This window comes from Dipodomys merriami, unplaced genomic scaffold, assembly GCF_024711535.1.
Source record: "Dipodomys merriami isolate MVZ:Mamm:240054 unplaced genomic scaffold, mDipMer1.0.p SCAF_282, whole genome shotgun sequence".
NCBI classification, from domain to species: domain Eukaryota; kingdom Metazoa; phylum Chordata; class Mammalia; order Rodentia; family Heteromyidae; genus Dipodomys; species Dipodomys merriami.
Window position 1 is genome coordinate 1,043,131 of NW_027204293.1, and position 27,250 is coordinate 1,070,380.

At 38.2% G+C, this 27,250-nt stretch overlaps 1 pseudogene; it reads left to right on the plus strand.

Moving 5' to 3' along the window:
• The first annotated feature begins 17,702 nt into the window (after window positions 1–17,702).
• Window positions 17,703–17,799, plus strand: LOC138838554 (U6 spliceosomal RNA; annotated as a pseudogene).
• Window positions 17,800–27,250: the final 9,451 nt, after the last annotated feature.

Sequence of the window (27,250 nt, forward strand, 5' to 3'; positions counted from 1 at the left end):
ATAGTATGACCTCATACTATGAAGCTTCATCTATCACCTAGTATCCTCATATTGAATTAAGAGTAATTGAAATTGGATATATCATTCTGATATTATAAACTGTGACATCACAAAACCATTGTGACCTCATCAAAAACCCAATGGGACATCTCATTTCCATTGTGATATTATGAATCACAGTGTGCCTTCCAAAGCTATTATGACCTCTTACCACCTTTGGAAACACACATGGCCTCTATGACATCACAGAACATTTTTTGTATTCATATCCTCATGGGGAACTAATGACAACTGACATCAGACATACCATTAAAATACAAAAAAAATTCTTTCTGACATCATCATAATTGTGACATCATGTTGCCATTATGACAACATCAGCTCATTTTGACATGTAAAACTACAATGACATCATAGCACTGTAACATTATATTGTCATTCTGATATCATAGACACGTTGTGTTTGCCCTTTATGTTATTTGATTCTATATCTAATGTGGCATGTTGGTTGATATCAGAAAACCATTGTGAGTTCATCACCATTGTGATATCATGGTGCGTTAGAAGCATCACATTGCCATTGTGATGTCACATTGCCAAATTGATGTCACAAAGGGATATTAATGTCACAAAGGTTATGACATCACAATGAGTTTCTGATATCCACACACCTGCCACATTTCAAATACATTCATAATGTGACTATGATGTCACAATGACATAATGGCAAATGCTATAATGTCATTGTCATTTTGTGATGTCACCATAAGCTAAAGATATCATAACAACAATGTGATATCATACTGGATATGACGCCACACAGGGTTTATAATGTTAAATGGTTATGAGGTCACAATATGTTTCTGATATCAACTGATCTGCCACATTTAAAATAGAATGAAATAATAGGATATACATTCACAATGTGTCTATGACAGCAAAATGGCAATGCAATGTCATAATGCCATGATGTCAGTGTAGCTTGGTGATATCACCATGAGCTGAATGTGTCATTATGATAGTCTGATGTCACATTGGTGATGATGTCACAAAGGGTTTGTGATGTCACAGTGGCAAGTCAGATCTTAATTGCCATGAGTTTATAGTGTGGATATGAGAATGAAATCACAATGACATACGCAAATGAACTGTGATGACACAAAGGCCATTTTTTTTCACAAGTGCTAAAGTTCCTAACAGATTTCAGTTGTCAAAATGTTAATGATATAAAAATGCTCTCAGCAGTCCTCCTTGATACTTACAAGGCTGTGATAGGAGGATCATGGTCAAAGTCACCCTAGGCAGGAAAGTCCTTGAGACTCCTGTCCAAATTGTGCCAACAAAACTAGAAGTAAAGCCATGTAGCTCCATTGGTAGAGGGCTAGCCTTGATCAAAAGCAGCTCATAGACTGTGCCCAGATCCTGAGTTCAAGGTCTGGGACTGGGAACAAACAGACATACACCACAATCTGTCCAGCCATCCGGCTAAAGCAGGTAACCTTCTTGTCCCCAAGTGGATTGAACAGAGTTCCCTGGGAAAGGGGCTGCCATCATCTTGACTCCACCCATTCTGCCTGCATCACAGGATTCCGGCCACACCCTCATTCTTTCATGGTTCTTTCTGACCAAAGGGATATAAGAATGGTGGCCATGCCCACATTCCATTCTACCCAGTAGCACTGGGATTCCGTCTGTTGGTTGACACCACTACCAGCAGTTGAGGTAGAGGTAGCTGAGTGATGAGCAAGAGACTCGAGGCCTAGGAGGAGAGGCCTTTGTCAGGCTCACCATGTGCCCACCTGCTCTCCAGCCCCATCCTCCCCTTCCCTGTGGCACAGCATTTCAAACCTGGTGCTGCTGGCTAAAACCCATGTTGCCTCTTGGATTCCTCAGACAATGTCTGCAATGGTCCACCTCTAGCTAGCTTGTTGCCCTGACCTGGTCCTGGCACCCTTGTCCTCTGCTCTGGGCCTGATGTCGACCATACCACTGCCATTGCTGCTTGCCCCACCTGAGGCAGCTGCCAACAGATTTTACCAGCAGAACATGTGAGTGGTGGCCACACAGGCCCGATCCCTGCGACCCCATATCACCCCCCGTCTTGACCAGGACCCGTGCCTCCTCTCTGGCCCACGCCCTGCCATAAATGTGCCCCAGTAGTGGGGGTGGGTGTTGACCCGAGGATCCCATCCCCATATCCAGTGTCTGGTGTCCCAGGAAATGGGGAGATGCAGGGTTGGGTGAGCAGTAGATGCCACAGAGCCCCTGACCTGGAGCAGTGGGAGACATACAGACACACATCTGCACCCTTCCTTTCCCTGGTGGGAACCTGCTGGGGAGCAGCATGTCCACACCTGCCTTCTGGGGTCTTTTCCCTTTTTCTGGGGATGGGAGGCTTTGGATGCAGAAGATAGACCCCCCTTTCTGTGTGAACCCTTGTCTTCTGTGCTTGATCATCTTTTCACCTGAAGACAGAGAGACAGAGAGAGAGAGATCATCTTTCTCCTTGCACAGCCTGACTGTGCTCAGGTGAGTGATCAGTTGGCAAATTGCAGGTGCTGCATGGATGGGTCTTCTGTCACCAGTCTGGATGTGTGTGTGTGTGTGTGTGTGTGTGTGTGTGTGTGTGTGTGTGTGTGTGTGTGTGTGTGTGTGTGTGTGTGTAGAAGTGAGTGGTAACAAGGAGGCTGAATGCTTTGGTAACTTCTACCTGCTATCTTTTGGGCATACATGGGCTTCATAGCTGAGGTCTGGGAGCCTGGAAGGGTGAGATGCTTGAACGGGACACAGCACTGTTGAATTACAAGAACAAGGGATCTGTGTGCCCTGGAACTGTGTACTACTTTGGGCCTGGTTGGTGGGAGTGGGAGCTTGGGAGGACCTAGGAGTGCAGCTGCAGGGGATGGCTTCCCCGGAGGACAGAGAGCATGTCCAACACTTAGTAAAGATATGAATCCTGCTAGTATGGAGTGCAACAGCATAGGTCAGACTCTCGGTCTTTTCATCATGACCTCTGATGGGCGAGGCGAGCCCTATTTTAAATCTTAAGCTGTGATCTTCAGATCTCAACCTCCTGAGTATCTAGGATTATTGGCATGAGCCTCTGGCACTGTGACTCTGGTTCTTTTTGGTATATTAGGGTTTGATCTCAAGGCTTTAGGCTTGCAAGTCAGGTCTTTTACCAGCTTTTCTGTCTTGGGCATTTCTGAGATGGAGACTTAATATATGCTCAGGCTGGGGTGGATCACAGTCCTCCTGTATATGACAGGCATGAGCCACCAGGGTCGGTCCTCTGTAGTTGGGAAGGTAGAGATGTAGTGCCACGCTCAGTCATTGGTTTAGATGGATTGTCACAAACTCAGTCCACAGCAGCCCATTTTTGACCAGAGGTGAGTCTCTGGGTTGGGCCTCAACCATTGGACTTCAATCTCCTCCTGGGACAGTTTTGAGAAAACAAGGGATTAATACAGAGTGATCTCTAGAGCAGGGCCAGGCACAGAGGGAGGGGCCGTCAGATACGGTTCTTAGCAGTTCTGTGAGTATATGACAGAATATACCCGGAAAGATCTCAGATGGTTTTGTATTATTAATGTTGTGACAGGTATGGGATTATGAAACAAAACATGACTCTCATTCTTTAATACCCATTCCCCATGAGGAACGGGATCCTTCACTTTGTTCAGTTTTGAAGCTGGGGAAACTGAGGCACAGAGAAGCTGGGTGACCTGCTTATGACTCCCAGCTGACAGGAAGCTCGGCCTGACTTCTCTGCCATGCTCCCTAGGACAATGGGTGTTATTCAGTCTACATCTTGTGGTGGTTCTTTTCAGTCGTTTTGCTTGAACTCTGGGCCTGGGGCAGCTCCCTGAGCTCCTCAGCTCAAAGCTAGCACTCTACCACTTGAGTCACAGGACCACTTCCAGTTTTCTAGTGGTTCTTTGGAAATAAGAATCTCACAGGTGTTCCTGCCAGGGCTGGCTATAAACCACAATCCTCATATCTCTGCCTCCACTGTACTTAGGATTACAGGCCTGAGCAACAGCTACCTGGCTTAAGTGTAATTCTGACTTTCTTTCGTTTTTCTCTCTCTCTCTCTCAGGAACTGATTGAATGGGTGCTGGAGGAGTTGGCCCAGCATCCCTAATGAGGTTGGAACCAAGGTGGCCCTCTCATTCTGGAGGTGGGCTGTAGGTCAGGAGCTGTCTCGCTCAGTCTGTTGTACCAGCTCCATGAGGTAAGTCCCTCTGTGCCCTGGCTAGACCGTGACAGTTATTCATTGTCTATCAAGCCTTACTGGATTCAGTACTGTGATCAAAGACCTTTTCTAGCAAAAATTTCTGGCTAAAATTATGATACATACTTATGGAATGAAAATTTAATGCCATCTTAAGAGAGTCATGTAGTGTTCTGGGAATGTGGCTTCATGGTAAAATGATTGCCTAGCATTCATGAAACCCTGGGTTCAATTCCTCAGTAACACATAAACAGAAAAAGAAACACTGGAAGTGGTCCTGTGCCTCAAGTGGTAGAGGGTTAGAATTGAGCAAAAAAAAAAAAAAAAAAAAAAAAGCTGAGAAATAATTCCCAAGCGCTGAGTTTCAGCCTCAGGACTGCCAAAACAACAAGTGCAACAACAACAACAATGAACATTTAGTTAGTAAATGCAAAATAAAGAACCCAAACTTGGAATATATAATTGTTCCTTCCATACTGATACTTGACAATAGTCCCTAATTCATGTACTTTACCTATATTAGGATACTGTGTTGAAAAAAAGTTTTATTCATTAGGTCAGGGCAATTAATGCCAGGAATGTGCTTAGATGTCAGGTGTAGATTAATTCTGGAAATTCACATATTCCAGAATTTTGAGAGGGGTCACTGCTAATCACAATGAGAAGGGTAGTTTAAGTGAGATTTATAAAACATTTTGGCCAATCATAGCACCAAAAAGGCAGAGGCTAATTAAGAGTCGTGACAGAAGAGAAGGAATAACTCCAGATGGAAGGAAAAAAATGATAGTAGCTAAGGTATAGCAGAAACAGTTCTAGGGAACCATTTTTGGTTATTGAAGAACTATTTATCAACTAGGCTTATTCCTCATTGTTTTAGCATTCTAAATCTCTTAGGTTAGATAAATGTGTCTCCTTCTATGCTGTTCTTTCATACCTGATATCCTTTGCTTTCTGAAAATCTGTCTTTCTATATTTCTCTATGAACATTTCCTAATACTAAATACACCTACACAGATGTCACAGGATGCTAATGTAAGGGTCCCATAGCTCATGAGTCATTAATGTAACAAAATGGAAAAGGAGGAGATATTTATTGCTACCTCAATTTTTCTGAAAAGCTGCAATGTTATCATTTGGTTCAAATTTCCATTCTTTGTCTACATAGTGTCATTAAGTGCACATAAATGCAAATATGAGCCGGGTGCTGGTGGCTCTTGCCTGTAATCCTAGCTAAAACCAGAGGATTGTGATTCAAATCCATCCTGGTCAAGAAAGTCCATGAAACACTTATCTTCAATTAGCCACCAGAAACCCAGAAGTGGTGCTGTAGCTAAAGTGGTACAACATTCAAGTTGAGCTGAAGAGCTGAGAGACAGTGCCCAGGATCAGTGTTCAATCCCCACAATCAAAAAAAAAGTGCAAATATGGCTTTAAGTTTCCCCCAAAGGAATGATTAAGTCAACAGTAATCTTCCCAAAGGATTCAGTGCACCTACTTTTGCTGAGTTATTTAAGTTATGGCTTCTTTGATGAACATATTCTCTTCTTTAAAAATTGTCAAATATTAGCTTTATTGTAAACTTCATCTAATATTTCTTGGTTCAAAAGAGAAGTCCAAACAGTTGTTGTCACTTAGCTTTCTTACTGTCTTAGTTCAAAGCCAATGAGGCAGGAGAGTCTGTCATACTCTTATCTGAAATTAAACACCAAAAAACCAGAAATGGAGTTTTGGCTCAAGCAGTTGTGTACTAGCTTTGGGGGCAGGTCGGAAAGAAAGACAACTGTTCAGGGACAGGGTCCAGCCTCTGAGTTCAAGGCCCAGAACTAGCACAAAGTAAACAAACAAGCAAACAACACAAACCCTGGGTATTTCTTTGGGACTCTCCTTAAAGGAGTAGTGGTCCAATAAGAGGCTGGTTTTGCAGATCATACTCTCTGGATCCTGCTTTTTTGAAATCTTTATTGCTATGGAAAACTCAGGACCAGACTAGAGGAATTGATAACTGACTCCTGCAACAAGAGAATCATCTCAGGAGTGAAACATCCATCCATAAGACACTTCAAAACCTCCATATCTTTGTTTATTTGCAGTAGAACATTTTTAAAACAAAGTTATTTCCTTTTGTTATGCTGGCCTTCAAATGGCATATTGTTTCCTTTTGTAATACTCTCAACTACAACTTTACAGAAAAGTTTTATATGAATAAAGAACACACTCAAAATTGTCAGGAAGAAAGTTTCCTTCAAGCCTTGAATTCTTTTCTTTTACAGTAAAAAGGAAAGCAAAAGTTAACTTGAACTTTGTCATTCCTCTATGCTCAATTCATCTCCTGAGATCAATTTCCACATTTAGTAACAGTTACTTCCGCTTACTTCCAGTAACAATCTATGGTGCTGCTCTAGAAAAAAAATGAATGTTTTCTGGCTTCATTGAAATAGCACAAGGACACTTTTGGACATGAGGTAACACGTGTTTCAGAGACAACTTAGTAAGGAGAAAATATGAAATTTAAATTGCTTATGAATACTTTTTTCATGAGTACATTTTGTTCAAAGTTCTTAAGTGCTCTGTAAATTATGGTGAATTTTAAATGGGAGAAGGTTCTCATAATTTTTTGTGAGTGTATGTGCTGTGCATTAACTTCACAAGTGTACACGAGTGAACAGTAAGAGAAACAATAGCAATAATAGGAAAGAGAAGTTCTGTGTTTATATAAAAGGCTTCAGTAAAATATAGAACACTCTACAAATAAGACAACATTGAAATAATAAAACCAAGTCCAGTATGTAGATTTATGGGAGTGATATAGAGAAGCATTACTTCTATGTGGAAGATGAAGCCACATCCTTTCTAAATCACGCTTTATAAACACGTAATTTTGTAAAAAGGAGAATGGAAGAATGATTGTTTCCAATGCAAGTCACGTATGAGAGAATAGACTTAACTGGAAAAAATAGGAATTATACTAGCAATGAATCTGGTGGCTAAGATCACATTTCTTTTTTTTTCCTTTTCTTATATTCTTTTTTGTAGTTGTTGGTCGTGGTACTTGAAATCTGGGACTGGACACTGTCCTTCTGGAACACAGCTCAAGGCTAGTGCTCTTCCACTTGAGCCACAGTGCCACTCCCAGTTTTCTGGTAGTTATTGGAGAAAAGAGTCTCCAGGACTTTCCTACCTGGGCTGGCTTTAAACCCCAATCCTCAGATCTCACCACACCCAGCTTAGGACCACATTTCTAACATTGTATACTCAAGATATTTAATGTATATGTTCATCTATCTTTATATTAATTCTTGAGTTAAAAATCTGGGCTACAGGTTAGACTTAACACTCACAAAAGTGTTTGTAGTTTAAAAGTTGATACTCCTGGAAAAATAAAACCTAAAAAGGTAAAGGAGTCTGAGAAGTTCAATTTGCATCCAGCCTGGGTAGAACAGGCTTTGAGACACTACCTATAATTAAACAGCCAAATGCTGGAATACTAGTCATGATCAAGATTGCTGAATAAGAGCATGAGGTTTTTGCATACATACATACAAACATACACATACACACAACGGGACTTACATGTGCACACAAAAATAGACAAATGAAACAACTCTCAGAATATGTAGAAAAGTTAGAAAACAATAGAAAATATGTCCTGAGTAAGACTAGAATCAATTGATAATTTTTAATATTAGAAAGCCCTCCAGTGAACTTTCCCCAAAAAAAGTTGAGAATATTACATAGCTAGGAATCAGTGATAGTAAGAGAGTCAAGCAACATTATTAATGGGATAGGATCCATGGAGGAATTAATCAGGGAACCCTGTAGGTGCATATAAAAATGTTCATATCTTGTGTGAATTGTTAGAACATCTTTGAAAATAGTACATAAACAGTCTGAGCAGTCAGTCTAGTGGATAAGATCATAGGAGAAGTTCAGAATTGCGAGTCTGTTTCTAGAGTAAATAAACTATGGCAGGACAATGTGACACAAGCCTGGAATTCTAGCACTTCGTGAGGAGATTAGAGAATGCAATTATATTGCGATACCTTCCCTGGACCAGGTAGAACATCATTGTCTCAATAAAACAAACCAAAGAACAAAAAAGGAATACACCGTTGGAATTTTGGGCTAATTTTCTCATTATGTTTTGAGAAGTCAAGTTTCCTATTGAAATGCAACTTATATATATCCTCATTTGTGTTTTAAATGCTCTAGATGCAGAATGGCTCATTATTTCCATCCAAAAATTTGCAAAACTAAGTAAGCACTATTCTGTTGGCTGCCAAAGAAATGTTGAAGGATTACAAAAGCTTAAGTCTGGAGAAATAGCAAAGTTCATCTAATTTAGTACTTTGTAGACTTTGTTAAATTAGAATTTAGATTTAAAGTATGTATTTTTGTTTTGTTTGTAATTTTATATTCTATAGGATGCTACAAAATTCTTTTTAAGTAGAGGGATTAATGGACAAATTCACAAATGATTCTTGCATTCTATTTTCCTAGAATATTCTTTCAAGAGAGTTATAATTAGAACATAGTTAATAGATAATTCCCACAGTTGATGTATACCATGTTAATGTGAATAATCTAGACAGAGTTGCTAACAAATGGATGATATCAATTTATAAATTTAGAAAAACAGCAATTTCCTCTCTGTTCATTTCTAGCTCTCTGCTCTCTCTGTTCATTTCTAGCTCTCTCTCTCTCTCTGTTCTATTCTAGCTCTCTCTCTCTGTTCTTACCTCTCTCTCTCTGTTCTTTTCTAGCTCTCTCTGCTCTAGCTCTTTCCTCTCTTTTCCAGCTCTCTCTCATTCCCAGCCACGTGGAGTGCCAACCTTGCCTGGTCCCAGCAGGCCTACTGAATAAACCTACCCCTTACCTGAATACCACATGCGTGCTGGTGCTGTTCTTACTCGGCTACCTCTTTTTAAAATGGTGCCGTGACTCGGATAAAGAGCTTAAAATCAGGATAGCTGGGATTTCTCTCTGTTTTTTTCCCTCTTTTTTCTTTTTTTTGTTTGTTTTTTCCCTTTTAGCTCTGAGGAATACCCACAGTTCTGACGGCCTTTTGCGAACCAGTCTGTCTGTGGTGGAAACAGCGCATCGATACCATTGCTGGCCTTCACATCCATGTCCACACCACTTCTCTACTCTGGCCCTGGTAACTGAGCCCCAACCATCTGATGTGCTTTGTTAGCAAAGATGTCTAAATGTTGTCAAAATTTTAGGTTTTGAGTTTTGCCTTTTTTGTTTTGTGTTGTGTATTCTACTACTGACTACATGGTTCTAAAATACTGGGCATATCTATGCTAAAATTCTCATCACATCTAATGAGTTTTGTCATTGCAGAATATTTGTTGGTCAGTTCTTGATAGGAGCAGGTAAGCTCTACTTATTCTACTTGATCTCCTTGTTGCTTTAATTGGAAATAATAAAGGGCTTTTGTGGCAAAGATTTCAGTTCAAAGCCAGCTCGGGCTGAAAAATCCCTAAGACTCCATCTCCCAGCTAAACTCTGCAAGTGATACTATAACTCAAATGGTTCAGTGCTAGCCTTGAGAAGAAGTGCTCAGGGACTGTGCCCAGGCATGGAGTTCAAATCTTGAATACCAACTGGGAGAAGCCATCCCAGCAACGAGCACCTAGACTCAGCCAGTCTGGGGAACAAGGAAACATGGAGAGGACTAAGAGGAGATAATATCACATCAGCTACTTTGTGCCTGCCCTTTTAAAATTAACCAGAGCCAGGAGGTCAGTGGAAGTAAGAAGCTTACCCAGCCAATGCTTATACCTGTCTACCTATTAACTGAACAGGAATTTATATTCTTGCCTTTGTCACCTGACTTCTCTATTTAGTCGCCAGATATCAGAAGTAGCTAGGGACATTTCTACCAACATTTTCAGCCCCAAGTCCTTCCTCTTGCCATTTATTTGCTGTTTAGTATTTATTTTTCCAGCCGCTCAATGCTCATAAGACTTCTCCAGTCTTCACCCAAGGACTCAATCCACCAAAGGACAGCTACTGCTCACTGCCTTCTGGGAGGGGACCAAATTCCAGCCTTTTACCCCTATTGTCCACGCCCCTTATCAGCAGGAAGTAGCCAGAGAGAATCGTAGCCCTATTTCAAGATTATTAAAAGGCTGGAATGTAAGGTCTGCTCCTGGATGGCTAGCAGAATCCACCCTCCTCACAGCAAAGTCTCCACCCTGTACCTGCGTTACATAGGCATCTGTGACACCTGGAAGAGGTCACATCTGAATTTGATGTGGCCACACCTTTCCCCGCCCATATCCTAGATAAGGCCTAGCACAGGCCCAGGCACTCTCTCTGTTCGTTTCTAGCTCTCTGCTCTCTCTGTTCATTTCTAGCTCTCTCTTTCTCTGTTCTATTCTAGCTCTCTCTCTCTGTTTTTACCTCTCTCTCTCTGTTCTTTTCTAGCTCTCTCTGCTCTAGCTCTTTCCTCTCTTTACCAGCTCTTTCTCATTCCCAGCCACGTGGAGTGCCAACCTTGCCTGGTCCCAGCAGGCCTACTGAATAAACCTACCCCTTACCTGCAAAAAAAGAAAAACAGCAATTTTTGAGGGTTTGGTTTAAAATGGTATGAAGAGAGTAGTTGTGTGACATCTTCTTTTTTTCAACCTCTAAGTAACACAGGAAGCCATTTCCTTATTTACATGCCTCTGTATACATTGAGAAAAATGCTAGGTTTGGGGTTTGTACTCAACTTTGTTTTTGTTTTATTGGTTTGCCTAGAGCTTGAACTCTTGGCCTGGGCAGTGTCTCTGAGTCTGTTTATGCTCAAGGCTCATGCCCTACCACTTCAACCTCAGTGCCACTTGTGTCTGGCTTTTGTGGAGAAGTATATTGGATATAAGATTCTATGAAACCTTCCTGCCAGGGTGGGCTTTGAACCATAATTTTCCAATCTTAGCTTCCTGAATATCTATGATAATTTAAAAAGTATAAATATAAATAATAATTGCAAGTGATCTGATCTCAAGAATACCAGTGGAGAAAAAATTATGCATCTCAGGTTATTGTGATGTTCTTTCCAGAACACGGAGGGCATCACATTAGCAGAGGTGTAGTATTTTTCACAATAGAGATAAGCTATTCATGATATGAATTAAGGAATTTTAGGGTGCCCCTTACAAGTTGGAAACTATTGGGCTAGAACGACTTCATGGCATAAATCTTGGGATCGATAGTCATAGAAATAACAGCTTACTCTGATAAAAAATAATGCTTACTCTTGACGAATTATTACAGATGCTTTATAGTTTTATTCTCTACCAGAATGTGGCTATTTTTCTATTGACTTCTCAATCTGTACACTCCATTGGAAACTGCATCTATTGCAGAATTTTATAACATGCAAAAAAGTACTATTATGAATCTCTAACATATGGAATGTTGAGAATTTAAAAATGAGTAATTATGAGTAGTTATTTGTCATATGAATTTTGAAGAAAATATATACTCTGTCTTCTTAACAAATTATTTAATTTTAAAAGTTATGGGTTTACATAGCATTAAAGTTTTTTGATGTTTTAGAATGAGAAACTAATAAATTCATTCTTTTTTGAAAAATTCGGCAAGTATATTATGAAAATATTTTCTAGTTGCATAACAATCACGTTGATGACCCTCTGATAAAAAAGAGGTAATCAATTTTAATTAGATGTCAAATAGAATTGATTTTTAAAATATTGATACATAAAGAATAATATTTACTGTGCCAATACAGTAAAATTACATTTTACGCAGCTTATTTTTTCAATATTATTATCAAATTGATATACAGTGAGGTTACAGTAATTGTAAGGTAGTGAATAAAAAACATTTCAAACTTGTTACCCCTCCTTCATTTTTCTCACAGTTTTCCTTCACCCCTTCACCCCTCACAAGTTATAAGGTACATTTCCAACATATTGTCTTGTGAGTGCTGCTATTACATTGGTTTTCCCTTTGTCTTTTGTCTCAACATTTTGCTTTTCCTCTTCCCTTACCTATTTAAGGTGAATGCATACACAATACAAAATCAAATACAGCAGGAATGAACTATAGGGGAAAAACTCAAAGAAAACAAATCACATAGTTCATCAAAAACAACAACCACAAATGAAAAAATCTGGTTCCCTATCTTGGAATTCATTTTGCTTAGCATCAGCTTATATGGCTATATATACGCCGTACAAAGCTACTGGAAAATAATAGTTGCATGGACACTATATCATGAAAAGAGCATGTGAACTTTTGGATGGTAAAGGTGGAATTAGGATTGGTGAATTCGTGGTTCTGATAAAGGGATTTCAAGAGTTTTAAAGTTATGACAGATAAATTTGAATTGTTCAAAATTTTTAAAAACTTAGCCTATTAAGAAAATTTAAAATTTCCTGGGACAATAGGCTTTCATGCAAAGAAATCCATGGACACTTAGGAGAGAAGAAGCAATGTGGGTGAAGATGGCTCTTTTTCACACTAAACAAACCTCAGAAACGTTGCTGTAAATCTGGTTGGTTCCCTTGGAATTATCCTTAACCAGGAAATATATTCTTACTGTGTGAAACAAGGTTGTATTGGAATTTAAATTCAAGTTCTTAAAAAATAAGACATCAAAATTTGTGAATTTGCCTTTAATTACCAAACAGTAATTCTCTAAAAAAGATAATTTGAGTCAAAATATTCAGGGAGAAAGTGCCCTCCAAAATGCAAGAAGGTGTTGGGTTTACACATTTCTGTTTGTAACAATTTCTACAATGTCTTTGCATTTGAAGCAGTGAAACAGAAAAAAATCTGATTATATAATTCAAACCAATGATTTCACATTTCTAAGTGGCTCACGAAAAATAATATCTTTAATACCATGAGATAGTGAAGACTTCTCTTATTACATAAGCCAAAATGTTTTGGGTTCAGAATAGAATTGAGCAAATGGAAAAGGTAAGAAAACATAGTTCTTAGAAGCCCTAGCTAAGCATATTGGCTTTAGCAGTGAAGGGAATCCAAACTTTTTATACAAATTGTATTAATAGTTTTTGGAGGGTCCGGTCGTGGGGCCTGAACTCTGGGCCTGGGTCCCTCAGGTCTTCAGGTCAAGGCTAGCGCTCTACCACTTGAGCCACAGCACCACTTTCGGCTTTTTTTCTTTTTGCTTATGTCGTGCTGAGGAATCAAACCCAGGGTCTCAGGCATTCAAGGCAAGCACTCTACCAAAGAGCCAACTTCCCAGCCCTAACTTGTGTTAATATTTTTACTAACTAAAGTGATTTTACAGAGCCTATTTGGCTCACTACAATGCCGAACAGATTGAATGGAGACATGAAAATACATTCCACATCCAAATGAGGCAACTTAAAGAGTTTTCAAAGACAAATCATGAAGATGTAACAGTGGTGGAGCCCATATAATCCTTCAGCTTCACTAGACTTGAAGCTAAGATGCTGTGATTAATTGTAAATCATGCAAGAGCTAAGAGGAGGACATAGAAGCATTTACCTTTTGTAACAGACACTGTCTTTCTAGGTATAGGTGATTTAACTCTACTCTCCTCCATACATCTTGGTGAACAAATGCAAGACCAAGAGAAAAATAATCTATTGAAATAATTTTGCATAGAATAACTTCATTGTTCCTGATATGGTATCTAAGGAGAGTCTTACGATAGAAGATAAAAGTGCAGTATTTTTCAGTTTCCTCTAACCATCTTCTTAGCAAAATATATCTTTTAGGTTAGAATTGATTGGACCAAAAAGTGATGGAGTACTTATGTTTGTGGGCACTTTAGACACAAGAAGACTTTCAAGGTAAAAGAAAAAAGAAAAAATACAGCCAAATGTTTGTGATTACAGCTTCTTGGACTGTTTTCTGGAGACAAAGTTTTACATTAGATTTCTTCTCATTGACATAGATGTTGTTTCATGGCAACCAAATGCAAGAGGGAAGTTTAATAGACTCGCCTGGCCAATTAATCAGCATGAAAGAAGAAAATGGCAAATAATATTTAATGAATTACTTTGACCAATTACTTTGCCAGAAGAAAGAAGGAAAAATATAATTCAAAATCAATTGACTTAAAAGTATGAAGAAAGAGTAGTGAAGAAAGATTAGAGAAAATATGGAGGATTGTTTTCTCTCCAGTGGAGTAATGCGTTCTTGATCTTGTTTCTTCTATTCTATCTTCACAAGCTATCAAGTGTGTCTCACGACTGGATTATCCAGTTCAGACAGATAACTCCTAGAAGAAAGATACTTTTTGCAGCAGATGTAGGTGATTCATAACCTTAGACAATCTATTTAAATCTGTTCAAAATTCTCTCCTATCCCAAACTTCTCTCTTTGGACAGCGTTCTTTGCTTTTCCCAAGACTACCCTTCATTAACTGCTTAAAATTTTGGGAGGAAATATTCATACTCTCTAGAGATTTCTGGTTGGTTGTGATTGTTGTGTGTTTTTGTTTTTTGTTGTGTTTTTAAACTGAATTTCAAAAGGTTGTGCAAGTATGTTACAATTAAATATATCCATCTAATTGTCCATTTCCCTTGGATCAGAGTCACTCCTTCCATCATTCTCAACCAAATGCTTCTCCAATATTTATTTCAGATTTACCACTTCCTTTATCATATGTGTACATTGAGTATTCTAGCTGTACTTGCCCCTTGTTCATTTTTCATTCATTCTATGTCTTTACTATAATTTCTTTCTGTTTTCAACTTCCTGATATTCATCCTGTTAAACTGTCTATTAATATATTGAAAGGTTTATATACATTTCATGGAGTTTACATTCTGCATATGCTTGAACTGATGTCAGCTTATATTTCCATAATTCATTCATCTGCAGTAACAATTTGCAAGACTGGAGACGTGAAGCATCTAAACATGATTTTATTCTCATCCATTTGGAAGATTAATCTCAGTCAAAAAGAAAGTTAAAAATGCATAGAATGTACTCCTAGCTACAAATTTTTATAAATAGCTTTGTACAGTGGTGTGATTGTTTTATTTTACATGGTATATTATTTTTTACTACCTATAAGTTTTGGAAAAAGAAGAAAACTAAAATTTATTCCTATATAGGAATGTGATAGAAATAGAAGACAGATTTTATGTTTGTCATATCTCTGATGAGTACCCATATTCAAGACTTAAAGTCATATTTCTCCCTATGTTACACAGACAGGGAAAACATAATATTGCATATGATAGGACAACTATTTGTGACGTTTTAAAATGTACCTTATTAAATGATGACATTTACTTTATTAGCAAACGTTTTGGTTTGAAATTTGGCAGGCTGATCTATTTAACACATTTCTGGAAGGCTCCTACTGAAAAACACAAATTATGGTTGGTACTATTTCTAGACTTTAATGAATGGTTGAACGTGTTTGGCATTTGTGCTGGGTAAATAATTCAACTCTATTGTAACTTGCTCCCTACACTTGAAAAACTTGTAATGTCACTAAGTATCATCTACTTCTCAAATGTTATTTTGGCGAATGTGATTTTAAAAAGTTAATTTGTAAAGGAATAACTTTCAGGCGATTAAATGTAGATTATCATTGGTTTGAGAGTGACATTTTATACCACTGAACCATGTTGTACTGAAGTCCCAGTGTTTTGCAGCACTAAGGATCTTCTCAATGTTTTCCTGAATTATATTTGAACTCTAAGTAAATTTTTCTGGGCCTTGGTAGACAAATTATGGATCTATCCTTCCAGGAACTATTTTTTGGCCCACTTATGCTGGACTAAAATCTTTCATTAATCATAGGGGAGGGGTATTAAAAATAATCTTATGACACCTTGTGAACTTGTTCACTGATATGGGCTGGCCATCTGTAAGTTGAATGTTTGAATCATAGTACATACTCTCAAATTTTGTGATCTCATCTTTCATTTTAAGTTGCCTTGCATTTCACAATTGCTTAATGCTAAATCCTGCATCTCAAGGAATTGGGGCCCTGAAATATAGGAAATGAGAAATTGAAATGGGTCTTCAATTACTTTGTTGCATGTTGCATGGGCCTATGTGAGAAGTCTTGCCGTTGTTATCTGATGATGCAGGTAACTGGTACCTGGGATCCTAGGAATCATTGGGTCGTGCAGAAGAATAATATTTGTTAGACATCTTATCAGAAAAATTTGGGCATAATCAGTAGGAATGCTTCAGAAATATGGAGAAAAAGAGTTTTGGATCAGTGAATTAAAACAATAAACAGAGAAGCAGAGTAAAATCCCTTATAGATTAGGGGAAAACAAAATTGTTTTTTTACCATGTGAATTCAGAAGACCAAGAACAGTTAGAATGTATCACAAGTTTATACCAAAGACACTGCGTTGATATTTTTTATATTCTAATATATATTTTAAACCTAATTATTTATATTCCAATTCTATTTATTTGAATAAATAAATTTTAATTTATTTGTGAAATTATCAACTAATTCTAGTAAGTTTCATTGTGTGAAATATAAAATCAGCACATATAAGTATAAAATATATAACTATATATAATATAAGAAAAAAGACACATGTTTTGCATTGTTCTATTGTGGTTACAGTATCAAAGGCAACTCTGTTTTAAAGTGTTATTACATTATCTCTACCTCAGTGTTTGATAGATTTGGACCTAAAGCTTTACTATTTGTAGATTTACAGCCTGTAGGCAAGAGAAAACACTGTGATTAAAACATTACCAATTTAAGGCCTAATAATGAGAAGAAACATCTGGACTTCTCCTGCAACTATGAAAATATTTGGTGATAGAAATGCAGTAGTGTAACTTCCTGCCTGGTAGGATGGTAGACAGGCCAGGATACTAAGTAATCATGAATATGATCAATTTTTTCACCTTCTTGGCTTTAGTTACTTTTGAAATGTTAGATATAATAAACAATTATATTTTGATAAAATCCCTTCTAGTCTGAACAGTTATGACTGAACTGTTCATCTCTCTATGATCCCTGGTAACTAAGATTAGTGTTGTTCAAGTAAAACAATCTATGCTGTCAGGGTAAGATATTCTGATTGGTCTCTTCCTACATGAAAGAAGAATAAAGGGTCAGGTAGCCATTTGTGCCAGTAAGACCTCACTTGGGAAAATGTCAACTGCAGAAGGTTAGAAGTAGCTCTTAAGCAAGGCTTACTTTGAATCCATTAGCTCCACAAAGCTAATTCAGTTGGATCAATTAGTACATGAAAAAGCCATCACCTTTGGACCTAGCAATAAATTATTGAAAGTATGATCAAATTCCAAATGAAAAAGACTTAAAATTGTCATTGACAAAAAATTTGCAAATGTGAGCATTAAGATGAACAATATATTTTTTCCACTATTCACAGAATTTTAGGAAAATAAGATCAGTAGCATTGTCAGGAACAATATAGTTTCCTTATTACAAGTAGGCAACCGTGGATATAAGTCTGTATAAAGATTGCATCATTAACTACTTAAATTTAGAAGATATTACATGCTTCAGCAGCATGTATTCCCAAATTACAATACAGAGATTAACATGACAATTGCACAAGGATGATATGAAAATTTGTGAAATATTCTGTATTTTTCATTCTTCAGATGCAAGAAATGAAAAACAGTTATTAAAAAGTTGATTACAAAATAACAAGTGTAACAACACACGTAATTCATATAATTAAATTTAGTTTCACATCAATGTATTAAATCTTCACCTCAGAAAGGCGTTTACATAACATAAACTTTACAAAACTTTTGAAATTAAACAACATTGTCATTTTATCCCAAAGAAAAATAATATTAGGACCTAGGAAAAAAAGGAATCTAAAACTTTCTATATGGAATACAATCTGAAAGGACACATTATACAAACATAGAATACTTTAAAATATTCTTTTTCAGACAATCACCAGAAATACTTTAGTTTCTGTACTATTCATTTAAACAGATAAGTTAAAATTATTTCTGAATAAAATTTCACAAACTCTGCAGAAATCATTATACATGTATACAAAAAGTCTTCAATACATTTTGACATCCAATGCAGGCAATTCAATTGGAAGAATTCCACGGAATTCATGAATTTTTACAGTTAGAATTGGTGTTGCCAGACGCTGGTGGCTCAAACTATAAAAAGAATTTTGAGGTATTACCAGGTGTAATAGACTCAGACAGTCCTACCACTATAAAGGTCATGAAAAAGTCTCTAAAGAGACTATTCAAGTTAATATAGGTCAGAGGATTGCCCAAATACTTTTACTCTCATATCTAAACTTGCCTAATCCCACACTGACTCAAAACAGAAAAGGAGGGTTTGGCACCACAGATACTGTAGCCTGGGTTCAGGAAATTACAGATAAAAGGCCTTACAAGGCCGTTAAAGTCAATGGAAAACAAATGACAGGACACTTAGACACAGGAGCTGACAGATCCTGTATAGCTGTAAAAGATTGTCCTATGGCCTGGCCAGTGCAAGAGACTTCTTCCTTAATTGGATTAGGGAGGGCTTCTAATGTAGCTTAGTCAGCTCAGAGACTCAAATGGGTATGTGAAGGGCAGCAAGGCCACTTCAAACCTTATGTTATCCCCAGCTTGCTCTTTTCTTTATGGGGCAGAGACATCATGCAAGACATGAAATAAAATAGGACAAATAGACTCCTCATCAAAGGAGCAAAATTTTTCATAGGGGCCACTGATGAACAGCTTTATGCTGACAAAATAATATGGAAAAGTGATGATCCTGTATGGATTAATCAGTGGCCCCTAACTCAAGAAAAGATTCAAGCCATACAGGACTTAGTTCAAGAACAATTGAGTCAAGGGAAGAATAGAAAAGACTACCAGTTCATGGAATACTCCATTTTTTGTAATTAAAAAAGAAGTCAGGAAAATGGAGATTATTACAAGATCTAAGGGCAATTAATGAGGCCATGCATGACATGGGAGCCCTTCAACCATGTCTACCCTCTCCTGTTGCAGTCCCACATGGTAGATACATAATAATAATATACGTACAGGATTGCTTTTATACAATAAAATTACAACCAGAAGATTCCAAGAGATTTGCTTTCAGTGTCCCTTAGGCTAATTTTAAACAACATTATAATAGGTACCAATGGAAAGTGCTACCTCAGGGCATGAAAAACAGCCCTACCTTATGTCAACAATATGTGAAAAGGGCTATAGATCAAATTAGAAAAAAATATCCAGGGGCATATATTATTCATTATATGGATGATATACTTATGGCCCATGAAACTAGAGAAAAGACAGAAAAAATATTACAAGATATGGTAGAACAATTAACAAAATTCGGTTTGATAATAGCTCCTGATAAAGTTCAACATGAATGACCTTTAAATTATCTGGGAAAAGTGATTGGACATGATTATATTATGTCTCAAAAGACACAAATTAGAATAGATAAACTAAAAAACATTAAATGATTTCCAAAAATTATTAGGGAATATTAATTGGATTTGGCCTAGTTTAAAAATAACTTCAGGACAATTAGATCCTTTGATGAAAATGTTGGACGGAGACCCTAATCCTAAATCTACCAGGAAAATAACTCCTGCTGCCTTATCCTGTATAAAATTGGTAGAAAAAGCATTGAATACAGCTAAAATACAGCAAATTAATATTGCACAATCATGGTCCTTTATAATTCTGGCTACAAGCTATACTCCCACAGGATGTTTTTGGCAGGATGGGATACTAGAATGGATCCATTATTCCCATAACCCGGGAAAAATAGTTGCTTCATATCCCTTTTTATGTGCGAATTTGATTTTAAAGGCTAGATTAAGAGTTAGAGAATTATTTGGCCAAGAAATACCTAACATTATTATCCCTTATAATAAGAAACAGTTAGATCATTTGATACGATTTGATGATGATTGGAAAATTGCTGTATTAACTTACACAAGTAAAATAAGCTTTCATATGCCCCAACATCCTTTGTTACATTTTTATACTGAAACCCCTGTGATATTTCCAAAGGTTTTGGTTACAGAACCTTTGGGCAGGGCATTAACTATTTTTACAGATGGATCTTCTAGCGGAAAGTCTGTGGTTTATTGCAGTACAAAACCACCATTAATATCTTCTGACCCAACTGTATCTGCCCAACAGATTATTGCAGTTCTGCTAGCCTTTCAAAATTATTCAGAGGAGTTTAACCTTTACACAGATTCCCGCTATGTGGTTTCCTTGTTTCCTGCCATTGAAACAGCCCTAGTTACTGGTCATTCTAAAGTAAAAGACTAATTAATAAAATTACAACAGCTATTACAACAAAGAACGACAAAGGCATTTGTGGGACACATCAGGGGGCATAGTAATCTCCCTGTACCTTTGTCTCAAGGGAACAAGTTAGCAGACTTATTAACTAAGGAAAGTCATGTAATGTCAGCTTTAGAAGAAGCTCAGGAAAGTCATAGACTACACCATCAGAATGCTAATGCCTTAAGAAAGATGTTTCAAGTGTCCTGAGAACAGGCAAGACAAATTGTAAGGGAATATGAGGCATGCCCGGAAGTTTTTCATCCACAAAAAATGGGAGTTAATCCTAGAGGCTTAAAGCCTAGAGTTCTGTGGCAAATGGATGTTACAAAATTTGGGAAACTCTCCTTTGTCCATGTTACTGTAAATACTTATTCTCATGCTATGGTTGCTACAGCCCATTCTGGAGAGGCTGTGAAAGATGTTCTTTGACATTTGGTTTAAGCCTTTGTAGACCTAGGAATTCCTAGGGAATAAAAATTGACAATGGACCAGCATACACCTCCAATGCTTTTGCTAAATTTTGTGCACAATGGAAAATCGTGCACAAAACAGGGATTCCATATAATCCACAAGGCCAAGCAAACATAAAACGAGCTCATCAGTCCTTAAAAAGTCAATTGTCAAGAATTAGACAGGGAGGAGAGAAGCAATACTTCCCCCATTACACTTTTAACCATGCTTTACTGGTTCTTAATCATTTCAACGCTGATGAGCAAGGAATAACCCCAATGATGAGACATTGGGGCATGGAAAAAACTACAACTTTTCCTTTACTAAAATGGAAGGATCTACTTACTGGAACCTGGCGTGGGCCAGACATCCTGTTAACATCCGGGCGAGGCTATGCTTATGTTTTCCCACAGAATGCGGAATCCCCCATTTGGGTCCCAAACAGACTCATCAGGCCTTTCTCGGGCCCAAAAAAGAGACAGGAAGAAAATCAAAATACATCAGGAGAGAAAACTGGAGCAGAAGATAAAGACTCTCTCTCTATCACCACCACAGGCTAATTCAACAAAAACCGCAACACCACCTATATGGGGAAAGATGTAGAAGCTGGTTGAAAAGGCCCGGCACATTTTGTTAATGAGTTAAATAAGGATGTTTCTCTAACATTAACAGAGCAACAAATTATTGATCCAAAATTAAAAAGAAAAAACAAAAAACAAAATAGAGGCTTTGGAAAAAGTAGTTTTAAAGTTAGGGACTGAAGTCAATAATCTAAAAACCCAGCTGACAACTAGATGTCATCAGTCATTTAAATATGTTACCCATTACCTTATAATGAGAGCTTAGATTGGGAAGTTACCAAAGTGCATTTACAAACAATCTGGAAGGACAATAGCTTAATTCATGAGATAGGACAGCTACAGGAAGACATCTCAGCCCTTAGTCAAGCTCATTTGGAAACCGTGGGGATAAATTCTTTGGCAGCAGACTTACAGAGAGTGTTAAAAAGTCTTAATCCTTTAGATTGGTGGCACTACTTGGTTACATTTGGAGTCATAATACTAATTGTTATATGTATTCTTGTTGTCTTTCCAGTTCTCTTCAAACTAGTCTTCTGCTCCATCTTCTCTATATGAGAAGAAATTTCTCTGGCACATCTAATACATAAAAAAGGGTCAAATGTCATGCCTACTCCGGTGGAGTCTGCTTAGCATGGAACACCTGCATTCAGACCTGAGAATGGGGCTTCACAGAAGCCTATCTCTGAGAATGTGACTTCACCGAAGTCTACCTCAGAGAATGGGGCTTCAAAGAGGCCTATCTCTTAGAATGGGACTTCACCGAAATCTACCTCAGAGAATGGGGCTTCAAAGAGGCCTATCTCTGAGAATGGGACTTCACTGAATTCTACCTCAGAGAATGGGGCTTCAAAGAGGCCTACCTCCTGGAAAGGCTGGCAAGCCCCTGGGAAAGATGTGTTTCTGTTCCTGTTTTCTTTTCTTTGCTGTATAGGAGTGCCTATTAATCTTTTACTGTTCCTGCTGCTTGTTCTACTTACTTATGCTCAATGTTCCCTTATTCAAGGCTCTTTCTTAAAAGTGTTGATGACTCCAACATCTGATGAGTGTCCTGAGAACATAACTCACCAGAGTTAAGTGCTACCATAAAAGCCCCTCTTATGGAAGCTATCAGACAAGTCATAAGTAAATATAAAAGTATTGGGGGTTTCATGACATCACTTCAGCAGAAGGAATTGTTTGTAAGAGATTTACAGGAAGCTGTAGGCATGGCTAGAGCAGAAAGAGTGTATGGCTACTGGAGACTTCCCTTTAATCCTAAAGCATATACAATAGACTCATATAGATATCCTGTAGATAAGAAAGATGTAGAGGGATATTTAGACCAAAAGCTAAATAAGATTCTTAAAAAGTTGGTAGATGGAAGGTGGCAATGGCTTATCAGAGGAAAATGGTGCGATCCTCCATTATCTAGAGAACCCCAAAGACTTCCCCCAGATCCATAGCCTTTTACAGGTGTGTATGATAAGGATGGCAACCGTTGGGAAAACTACTTCGAAGAAAGAACTTCCTATTACTCTCTTTCATTTACTGAGAGACTTGCTAGATCTAGGTCTCTCTCCTTGGTACTTACTATCAAAGAAGGAACAAGAAAGATCTTATGATACAGTTAAGGCCTCTATGGAGAAGAGTAAACGATTATGTGAAAGGGTTACAGAAAAGACACTATGAGCTTAAATTTGATATATGGCCAGATTTAACTAAGTATACTAAATATGATTTTGGCCACAAATTGGGGACCCTCTAAAGAATGGCAAAGAAGTACAATTGCTTAAAAAAGATTTGAAACATATAAAGTACAAAACTAAACAAAAGTAATTATAAAGTACTAGAGTTCATGCCTTTCTGTCCAGCACCTTGCCCATGTGCTCTGGTTAATGGTTAATAGGTGATAAACATCAATACCAATTGTATTTCTTAAAAATAGAGGTAAAGCCGAAAACAAGTGCCTATTGTCATAGCTCGTCATCCAAAAAACAAGATCAGGCGACCAGCTGGTGAACACCCAAAAATGAAGCCTTGCAGCAAGATTGTGTAACTTTTTGCCCTTTCTCATGGAGACTTTTGCTATAAAAGCGTGTTATCCTCTGCAATAAATCACACTCAGCATTCACTCCTCTTCTGTGTGAGTTGTCTGTTTGCCATCTCCCCACCTGTTCCAGTTCCTCCACTACGTGTCCTCCATCGTCCCAACAGAGCCAGTCAGCGGCAGAGGTCCATTGTATCTTTGATATCTCAATTCTCAGCAGCAAGAGGCCTTTAGTTTGGGCATTGGTATCTGTATCATGATGAAGTAAGAAAGAAGCCACTCTGGTATTATTCTGCATATATACACTGTGCAGGGTTGTACAGCCATCTACAGTTATTGCATTTGCCACTTGAGCCACCAACTCATGGACAATGTCTAAGTGTCCACTGCAGGCTTCCTGATGAAGAGGGGTATACTCATCATCATCCCTAGTATTCACATGAGTGGCCTTTTTGGAAAGTAGTCTCCGCATTGTAGTAAGCTGAATATTTTCAGCAGCCCAATGAAGAAATTTACTTGGATCCTTCTCCAATTTTTGTCTTGCAATTGATACCATTCCTTATTTTTTCATCTTGTTCCTCATCTTCCTAAGAATTGCCTAACCAGAGACTTTGAGTGCCAGTGGGAATGAAGTTTCCATGTATTTCCCTAATAGTTCACATAGGTTGAACTGGTCAGAAAAATCTAGTGAATTTTCTGCATATCTGATTTATATCCTTTTTCCAATTTAACTATTCGAAATTATTCTAACTGGAGAGTAGGGAATTGATGGAGAACAGAGGAAAGATGTTCCTCCGTATTCAAAGGTACAGACTGAAAATGAGGACCAGTGATGTCTTCAAGTGCAGCTTATTCTAGGAATGAGAAAATATGAAATAATGCCCTCTATATAAATGGTTTGGGAAATGGCAGAGCAAAAAGTGAAATGATGCAACCAAAAATATAAAAGCAAAATAAATTAGGATAATTATGGAGCAATCATATTATCTATGAGAACCATGAAATAGAGAAAGGAAGAGAGATACAGATGTGCAATGACCTAGCTAGCCACTAAATTAATGCCTCTGATCAATTGATAGAGCAAACAAAATTTTATTTTTTAAAAAAGATGGAAATAGAATTTATATATTTACTTGGAATTAGTAAATACATTTTAGTAGCCTACATAAAGAGACATAGCTTTGACCAAATTACAGACAAGAATCGAAATCCTTGGTAATTTAGTAAATCCTTGGTAATTCTAGCAAAATTTGACTGAAATCAGTTGAATCACACTTTTCCTGCACAATGAAGAAATAGGTCCAAGCTAGTAAAGCAGCTAGAGAAGGCAGGAAGATTTTATCTGTGAGAAAACTTTGTGGAAAATGGTATTGAGGATTTCTCACTGGTGATCCACTTGCACTGGAAGCATGATTCTGAACTATTGCTTGCTGATTCTGAACTATTGCTTTGATCATTATATTCTCCAAGAAGAAAAAATGATAATTGATAGTTTAGGACTACTAATACATTTTGACCTTCTCACTAAGCACCTTCATTCATCAAAATCATATGAAGAAAATAGACAGGCCTACTTTTTTAGATGAAAACAAGTGTCTTTTAAAAAACAAAGAATTTATGTAGTCATGCATAGGACTGCTATTTTACCAATGCCTCATACAGTTTTTATAATGTTGGGTAACAATAAATAATGGATCTATTAGAAGGCTCTTAAAGCTCATATGTTCAATAGTGAGTTCTCTTACACTGTATCATGGTATTTTTTGTTTATGGTCTTAAGAAATTTACATAACTAACATGAATTTCTGACAGGACAGTATCATCACTGTACATCTTGCTTCTATACTCTCAGTTTTACATTACTATCTAAGTATGTGCATTAGATAGTTATAGAGAAAAAAGTAGAAGCCACACTAGTGGCTCATGTCATTAATACGAGTTAATCAGAAAGATGAAATCTGAGTATTGTGTTTGAAAACAGACCAAGAAAAAAAAGTTCATTAGATTCTGATTTGAAAGTAACCAGCAAAAACTAGAAATGGAGCTGTGGTACAAGCAATATAATGCTAGCCTTGAGAAAACTCAAATAAAAGATAAATTCTGGAAAAAGCTGTGTGTACAGTAGGAAATGACCTGCTGTGTTAGGAGCCATTCCAGATGTGTAGAGGCTCTGAGTTTTGTCTACAGTTGTTCTTATAACAATAGTGCCATCTTCTCGGTGGTTGGAATATTCATGTGCTCAAGGACTCCCTGAGGCCTTGGGCTACCCGTTGGTGTGTGTGTGTGTGCGTGTGTGTGTGTGTGTGTGTGTGTGTGTGTGTGTGTGTGTTTGCCTCATTTTCCCTTGTCCACTTTGTGAGTGCCTGTCTGCCTATTCCTAATCTCGGATAGTGCCCCTTTTCCATTGCATACTTGCCTTTAGCCTCGATCAGGATCTGTAATGAGTCTTAAATTGTCAGAGACCTGAAAATTCCACTTTTCCTTTGGAGCCCAAATTCGGATGTCCATATCTTTGTACACCTCCAGAGGATTCTGGGTCAGCAGGGCCAGCTGGCATATGTTCTCCCCTGCCTCTGGGGGGGCAGGGTCAGTCATGCGATGTCCTGTCATTTTCCTCAGCTGGGCCTCTGGCTGTACGTCCCACTCTCAGCAGTCTGGCAGTGGAGTGGGGGAAGGGTGGTTGCCAGTGGCTCCGACCAACTCGAGCTTGATAGCTGACTGAAGGCTAACCCAGAAAGGATGATCAGGGTTTACATGGGAGGTGAGGCCAAGGTGGCTTGGAAGTATTGGTCGATGTCTAGGAAATGTCAACATATCTTTTCACAGGTAAGTCTATCTTCCAACCCTAGCAGGGCCTCTAGACAATTCCAAATGTCAGAATACAGAGGCACAGACTTTGAGCTCCAGGGCCAGAGAACTAGGGGATGAGAGACTGGTATGGCCAGTGCCTCAATGTTCTGGGGCATTATCCTTGATCTGGCTATGTCCCCCTTGTGTAAGTTCTTAACCCAGTGCTAGCCACACACCGGCCACTTGTGCTGTGGAAGTGGTAGGAGCAGAGGTGAGATCTAGGATGACCAAAATCGGGATTTATTGCCTGAATGGGGTGTAGGGTGTCTTTAAAAAAATCTTACAGCTGGAACTCAGAGCTTGGCACTGTCCCTGAGCTTCCTTTGTTCAAAGCTAACACTCTAACACTTGAACCACAGCTCACCTTTCATCTTTTTTAGTAGCTGAGTAGACAGAAGAGTCTCACATACTTTCCTGCCTTGGCTGGCTTCAAGTTGCTGCCCTAAGAGCTCAACCACTTGAGTAGTTAGGATTTCTGGTATGAGCCACTGGCAACTTCTAAGGATGCGTGTGTGTGTGTGTGTGTGTGTGTGTGTGTGTGTGTGTGTGTGTGTGTGTGTGTGTGTGTGTGTGTGTGTGTGTCTGTGTGTGTTTACCAGGGCTTAAACTCAGAGCTTAGGTGGTATCCTAGGTATCTTTAACTTGTTTGCACAGGGTTGGTGCTGTACTACATGAACTACAGTAGCTCCACTTCCCATCTTTTTCATGATTCTTTGGAGATAAGAGTTGCCCAGGCTACCTTTGAATCTTGATTGATCCATAGGTCTCAGCCTTGAGTAGCTAGGATTATAGGCATGAGACACTGGCATCCAGCTGCATGGATGTCTTTTCCCAATCTCTTCTGTTCTA